Source organism: Gnatocerus cornutus, chromosome 9 (assembly GCF_029298725.1).
Source record: "Gnatocerus cornutus isolate USDA-ARS CGAHR chromosome 9, icGnaCorn1.1, whole genome shotgun sequence".
Lineage (NCBI taxonomy): Eukaryota > Metazoa > Arthropoda > Insecta > Coleoptera > Tenebrionidae > Gnatocerus > Gnatocerus cornutus.
The window spans coordinates 7,511,743-7,519,790 of NC_142241.1; positions in this window are offsets into that span (position 1 = coordinate 7,511,743).

Genomic DNA, 8,048 nt, shown 5'->3' on the forward strand with positions numbered 1-8,048 from the left:
TCCATGATGTTATATAAATTGTGGGTTTGGTGTTATACTCCAAAGAACATACCGACCAACGACCAAAGAAAATGACAACTTTCGACACCGCCATTTTTGACTTTCCTTCGAATTCGACTCATCCGAGGTCATTTCCCAGCTAATTATCCATCGGTGAATTGGGGCTTTCCTCGAGAAAATTCAATTGTTAGCAACATCTCTAATGGTGTGATGATGACGTAATTACCTATAATTAAATCCGGCAATTTCCAGCAGAAATTTATATATTTCATTGTTAACACAATAATTACTATTAATTAACCGACACGAAACGCAACGGCTCCTGAAAATAACAATTGAAAAGAAGGTTTATCCACCAAACGGATTACAAAATTTCCCCTTAAGGTCGCCATCATTTGCATGTTACAACCAATTTTCCCCGTTCTTGATTACACGTGATGGCTAGTTTGTGACTTGAGGCATAGACGCGCCATTTTGACTGCCGTACACCTGCTGATATTTTTTGTTCTTGTTTCGCGTTCTCTCCGAGTCTGCGGGACACATGTTTCCACTCAAATCCAAAAAATTTAGACTCAAATGGGCTGTGGATCTGCAAACGTACGTCGGTTCTTTCACCGAACCGATGTGATTTTCCAATATTTATGATGTTGGCTGTAATGAAGGGTAATTTGACGTCTCCTGCTTCCTCCCTTCGCAATTGAATCATCATAATCCCTCGATTACGTCGCGCTATCGACGTTTCAATCTTTTGAATGCAGTTTTTATTTCAAGGTTATGTGAAAAGAAATAATGATAAGTTGGGGAAAATGCACGCAATAAGAATAGTGTGTAAAATTTCAAAGTCGAGAAGTTCGAAACAACTGAAACAAGCTCGCGGAATTGCTAATTTATTACATTTGATATGTATCTACCGTTGAAATTATGATTATAATTTTTGTTGCGGCGAGTTCGTGCTCGCTGGCCGTATTTTTCCGATGTTTTTCCTTCGATTTATTTATTCGTCTACCGCTATTATCGCCAGTTTCCTGATAAAACTTGGCGTAATTATTTTCAAGTGTTTGCGACGTTTTGCCGGACGAAAACAAACACATAACCTACTTTTTTCGCATGATTGGAGTAAACACAAACTTTTGACAGAAACGTCACACATTGACTATTCTGCGTTCACAATTAGCAATTATTTCAAGAAAAAGTGCGGTTGCCAAGTGACCGCGCGCTCGTCGAGCATAAAATATGATAATGTCACGTCGAATGTGACAAACGTCATTTTTCATTTGTACCAACTGTTGGTGATAAAAAAATCTCCCCGTCACGAATCCGGTTCGGGGGACGCACCGCTGCGAAATCCTCGTTCCGTTCAACTCTCGTCGCGAATTTTTCCCTTTTTATTCTGAAAAGATCGTTTCTTGAAAGTAATTGAACGTTCGTTTCCCATAACTTATCCCAAGCATCCACACATTATCCCGACTTGTTTTTTCGAGCGATCTTCGGATATTTCCGAGCCACCGCGATCAACAGACCGTGTCTTCCATTTAATGAAGTAGCCATATTAAAATGAAACATCAATTATAAATATTCGCATGTGCATTAAATTTTCACGCATGTGCCACTTTCGAACAGCCGGTTGAGGCAGGTCGGAAACCAACGGGCGCAATCGAAATAAAAACAGTTGAACAGCGCGTAATGGTTCTTCGGCTAGGTCAGTGACAGCGAACGTCGCCTCTCAGCGAAGCAACTTCTTCAACGTCGTCTTACCCGAAATTCCATGTTTTCAGCGACAGCAAACCGGACGCTCACGCGTGACACGCATCGATAAACGGGGAGATAAAGGCGGCGAGACGGTGGCGCGATCTCACGGAAAATTCTCAGGGAAACCCCCGAATTCCGCTCCCAACACACCCCATAATAAATATGACCACCACCTCATTTCAAGCGCTAAATCAAGTAGGTAGATACACAGAGTCTACTTAGATCACCTCGGATGACTTGATTAAAAAATATTCTGTATAAACCACAAAAAATTTTTGTCAAGCAGTGGCGTAGTGCGAAATTTAAGTTGGCAGTAAAAAAAATACAGTCGGCGTCGTCTTATGTCATTGGCGGAAGTGAGCCGTACCAAGACGCGAAATTGGGAACTGTTCCAAAACGAATTACGCCGTAATTACGTAATTTTTGCAGGAGAAATTCGGTTGGCGACAATGTTTTTATGGCCCCTCGAAATGGTCGTGTGATTTTGAAATGAAATTTCCTTGATCTCGTCTCTGTCGAAGTGAAAAGTCGTGGACCTGTCGTAAATATAGAAAAAATGTCATGTTATTTTGTTGTCTTCGCCGCCATCTTAATCCCGTCAATTAAACCACTCTGAGATGTAAAAAAATCGCCAAACGTCAATTCTGGATTCCAGTCACAGGCGGCCGGTCGCGGTTCAATTGTTTCACGGCTAAGCGGCGTCCCTCTCTCTCTCCTTCTTTCGAAACCCCGCTCGCGTGCATTCCCCCCTTTTGCGAGCACCGAATAGTTGGCCTTGAACGAGTGCATTGCTTTGAGAAGTTCCTTTTTGTTTTTGGACGGCGTTTGGCAACGGTCAACAGCCCTGCCAAGGTTGCAACTAACCTATCATAATCTAAACTCACATAACCCCGAAATGCAGGGACGGAGTCGGAAGGAAAGGGGAACGGGCAGGTGCAAGGGGATCACGTGCCGCGAAACGGACGTTGTGGAAACGCATGTGACTTGATCATAGGTAAATTCGACGGAAAAAATCAGAGGTGGCGGGGAAATTTAACAACGGTAACCGCGATTTATGAGGAGAAAAGCCTAGACATCGTTTACGCCGCTTTTACTCAATTACTGGAAATTTTATTTAATTAAATGTTATGGTTTTATAATTTGTAATAATTGTCGAGGATTTAAAAAGTCTTTATCTAACACTTGACCTACATGTTCGTTGAATTATTATAAATCAACGAATCTGTCAAATACGCATTCACGTGATGTTTGACACTTGAATGTCTTTATCAAACGTTTGCTTCTCAAGTTTCGACCCCGTTTTCACCACGGAAAAAACTACCAAAAATGACACTTTTAGAAAATCTAGAATGTCGTTCTGCACGCAATCAAGTCTGCTTCCGACCGTCACTTGTTTATCAGTCGTTGACATCGGCGGCTGGGGCAAAAAAATTCGGCAGTCCTGCCCATGTCGTGCACTTGCCGGCATGAATATTCGGGCGATACGTGTTCCTGACCTACCGCAACGCGCTTTCAATTGTTTGTCTGGGTGTATTTTTACGCCAACTGGTTTCGGCCGCGGCTTTTGCCGAATTATGTTGTGGAAGGTCTAAAAATACTATGGAAATGAATGGGCGTGTTGCGTGCGGGCGTTTTTAACGAAGAATGATTTTTTTTCGGCTTTTCCTGATTATTTGCATTTATGTTTCGGTTTTAATGAAACGAATGCACGTCATTAGTAAGGGAAAAAGGCGCATTATTGGATGAAAATGTCGAAGCGAACAGGAAAGATAGGGATACAATAATGTCATTCATGGGAAGAGTACAAAAACGTTGTCAAACATATTATGAATGAGAGGAAGACACAAAGCCTGTCTGGAATTATAAATGCGATACTCAGAAATTAAATCTATTTATGTACGAAAAAGATAAGTGCGTGTGTTACGTAAAATGCGTAATTTTCGATTGAACTGATGGTCTTATTATCGATTTGTTGTTTACCTTCGAGGCACTTACGCGCACGGAAGTGAAAAACAATTTGATATTAATGTAAAAAATTCAGGACGAAAGGGGGAAAACAGGAAATGATGGGCGAGTTTTTGTGACGTACTAATGCGGCTTTGGATATGAAATGAGTTTTTACGACAATTGCAAATGTAAATTCTAGTTTCTATGCAAAAAAATACACCAAAGGTCTAATACTCGTAATTGACGCTTTGATTTTGACATCTGAATTGAGATGGCAACTACGCACTTGATTCTTTTGAAGTCGTGGCTGGCGCGGGGAGATAAAATAATCTCTAAATACTTTAGATGTCGTTACATAATTCAAACGATATAACTACCACATGAGCGAAGTAGGCTCTGAAATTTTGAGTCGGTAACTTTGCTTATAGTATGACACTTGAGGTAGTAAATTATATCACATTTTGACTAGCAGAAAAGGTGGATATAAAAAAAACATCAATAGAGCTCCTGTTTTGAACGTAAATTTGACATTTTCCAACGTGTTACGGACTGTTGAACAAAAATCACGGCCTCCTTTTCTAAATCTACATTTGACAACACGATCAATTTTATTTAGATATATTTCAACGTTAAATTACATGGAGTGACAGCTCAATCTACAACTACTTGATTTTGTGTTCGAAGCCAGTTTGGCGATCGATAAAGTAAAATAATTTTCAAACTGTGTGAAAAAGCTGAACAAGTTCCAAGCAACTTTGGTTTGGTTTCAGCCTCTTAGAATTTCCAGATATGTTTCAAACTGCCATTTTGACGTTCTGCCGACTTGACTTTTGTGTCATTTGATGTAATTTCCAGAATTGCTTGATGTAGCGTCCCCCCTTTTGATTGATAACTTTTTCCTCGATTTGAAATAAACATAAAGACACGTTCAGTTTTAACATAATTTGCCCACAATCCGTTTAATTTCCCCGTCACGGCAAGTGACATATGAAAAAAACAAAATGTCCCACTTGACAGGTCATCATTAGAGTTTACTTGATTTATGTTCGTACACCCTTGTGTTGAAAATTCTTATTTTTCCGTGCGATAACCCTGAAATAATTTTCCACATGTTCGCAATAATTAAAATAATAAACATAAACTTCCTTCCTCCGGTTCTGAAGAAGACAAGGTGCATTTTTCCCGCCAGTTTCGCGGTTCGCGTGCAGTGCGTGTACACACACACACACACATGCATACGGGGCCCAGGTTAATGACCCAGTCTACACAGTACAGCTTGGGATAGGACAAGCACCCAAACTCTGGCTCAATACCACGAGTTCTTTCTGCACGCGATAAGGATAAACTCGGTTGAAAACTATCGACCTCCGACGTGTCTCTAAACCGTTCGTCCACCTGGATTATCCTCAAATGCAGCCGGTAAAAGGACTCGTGTATTGTCATTACAGGATAATTGGGCACGGGATAATTCCACTCTCGATCCAAAGATACGAATTTCTTCCTGGAATTTTTACGATGTTTGCTTACGAAACTCTGTTGCATGTGCATAGATTTAGAACGTATTGTGTTCTGAACATAACTCTAGGATTTTTGTGACCTTTCAGTTGGCTACACATTGTACTAACTACCATTCGTCTTCTTGCATGAATCTCCTTGATTCTCCTCTCTCTTTCGACTTTGAATATTGCATTTACTTGAGATTTCGTAATTTATGTATGGTTTCGACGTTATTTATTTTGTTTTCGTGCTATAAACAAAACGAAAAATAAAAACAGCCAAAGACAACTAATTTGCATTTTACATAATGCGCGCGGAGTTGCTGCTTTGAAGTTTACGTAACGCGAAGTTTACGTAACGCGAAGCGAACTCCCGCATCTCTCATGAAAATATTTTTTACACTGTGATCAAGGCTCTTCAAATTTCTGGGCTACTCTCCTCTACATTCCTTTTCCCCGCCGCGTTGCTTAATTTTTTCGCAAGAAGCGTGACGTCGAACGTGCTTCCAAACGAAAACAATCCACCCTCCTCTACTCCATCTCCACAGAGTGTGATCGGCTCCGTCAATTATCTCTCAATTAAATCTCGATAAATAAACAAATTCGTCGCTGCAATAAATGTAGGATGTTTGAATTTGCCTTTGGGGAGAACAGGAAGCGGATCGCGGAGAAGGGGAACCGCCATCTTTGATACGATGCATGTTTTTAGGCTAAATTATAATTCAATAATAACAAAACCGGTTGTGTGTTAGAAATGCAGTTTTGCTAACAAAGAGACTGTGAATTCGACCCAAAGAATGGATATTAAGGTCGCGCCGCGCTGCCATTATTCCTTACAAATATGTTAGATCACCTTGGGTTAGAACCGGCCAATAAAATTCTTACTTTAGGCTAATTAAAATTATCGCTATTCAAAACCAGTTTGTGACCTCCATCGCGTGAAAATTCTACGTTTTGCGGTAGCTTTTTCTATTTGGGGGCGGTGGCGCCCCCACGAATATTAACAGGGACTTTCACTTGAAATTCTGAAATGAAACAATCTGTGTGGGTTTGCATGTGAAAACAATCGATAGTTGTCAAATTTGGCAAAAAGCAGCGCCCACGACCACTTTGGAAATTTGAGAAAACTCCAAGAATTCCACATAAATCACGTCTGAAATGTAAATTCCTCGCCATTCATCTTATTGCCTCAACTTTAATTAGCAAACATACAGACATCATAAATTATAACCTCGTATTAATGAAATCTCAAAAATCATCCTTTGTTTAAACAAACTTCAACATACAAATGAAATCATTAGTACAGTTTACAAATGACATTAGCATACATTTGCACCGTTTCACACTTCACAAAGGTCATTAACAATGAACCTTTATGTTAAACGCTGCATGCTTATTCATTCATTTAGGCCGTTATTGTTACGTTCACAGAAAAAATGCTCCAAATTAGAGTAAACATCAGAATAAATTTTGATTAAACGTTTTACCTTGATATTTATACAACGATACAACAAAAAGCTTGTCATACCTCGCGGCCTTCTAATATCATAATTAAAAGCATAGAAAAGCGATTTAACACGCAAAGCTCAAAGTATCAATCTCTGAAGAGAAAAAGGTTTGAGTAATGTCAGGGCAAAACTGGACTATAATCGTTGGCGAAAAAACCTATTTACAAACGATCCAAGCGGAGAAAATCAGTTTAGTTTTTCAGCAATTCGAATTTATTTTCATATACTCGCGTGATTTTTTATTTTTTCTTTATTTTCGGGGTTGGTTTAACCCTGAGGAAACCTTACATTTATCAAATATTTGTTACTCGTAAACCTTCTAACTGTCAAGTAGTCTATACCTACCCACATATTGATAATTATTATAAGTTCCAAAAAAATGAATTTATTAAATAGGTAAAATACAAGGTGTTCGATTTAAAATACTTAACTTAGCTATTCGCTAGATCCGGTATGACCGGAAGTGCAACAGGCTTGTCAACAATTTCATTCGATTGCATACAGGTGTTCCAACGGCCAATGAAGCGAGTATTCTATTTCTAAGTTTAATCAAGAGTTTTGCTAATGTGATTTTGAGATTTTTGGGAATTTTACTCAACGATTTTGAAATTTTTTCTTGCTCTTAGAACTAAAAAAAAGTAAAATTTAAGACATTCGTTCTACAATTTTGTGATTTGGTAGAGTTAATAGACGACTCAAAAATTGTAAATTCCCCAAAGATTTTAGCTGTAGCTCGAATGTAAAATTACGACTTTAAGTAAGAAATTTCGAAAAAAATTTTGCTTGTTCTTAAAAATAAATATTCTAAAATGTGTGTCTTTTATTTGGTAGAGATAATATACGACTCAAAAATAGTAACCTTCTCAAAATTTCATAGCTGTAGCTCAAAAATTACCAGATTTACGAATTTTCGCAAAAGATTTCGAAAATTTTTGCTTGCTCTTAAAAATAAAAAAATTCTAAAATTTGTGTCTATCGCTTTACAATTTTACAATTTGGTAGAATTAACAGACAATTAATAGAGTATATTCACGAAAATTGCCAAAATAAGGAATGTCAGTAAAATATTTCGAATTTTTTTTCTTGCTCTCAAAAATAAAAATGTTCTCCCTCTACAATTTTGCGCGATGACATAACTCAAATTTAATTTATCATATCATGTGACTTCGACTTTTCTAAATTATTTTGCCGGAAATCCACAGCCAAGTTGATGCATGAATGTCAAGGCCACAAATGACACCAACCTACTATGATTTCATCGAATTTTAAAAGGAAACAAGTAAATGCCGCGAAATTGTTAGAAATTTGACAGATCCCCTCTTCTTATGAATTAAGTAAACTATGACTC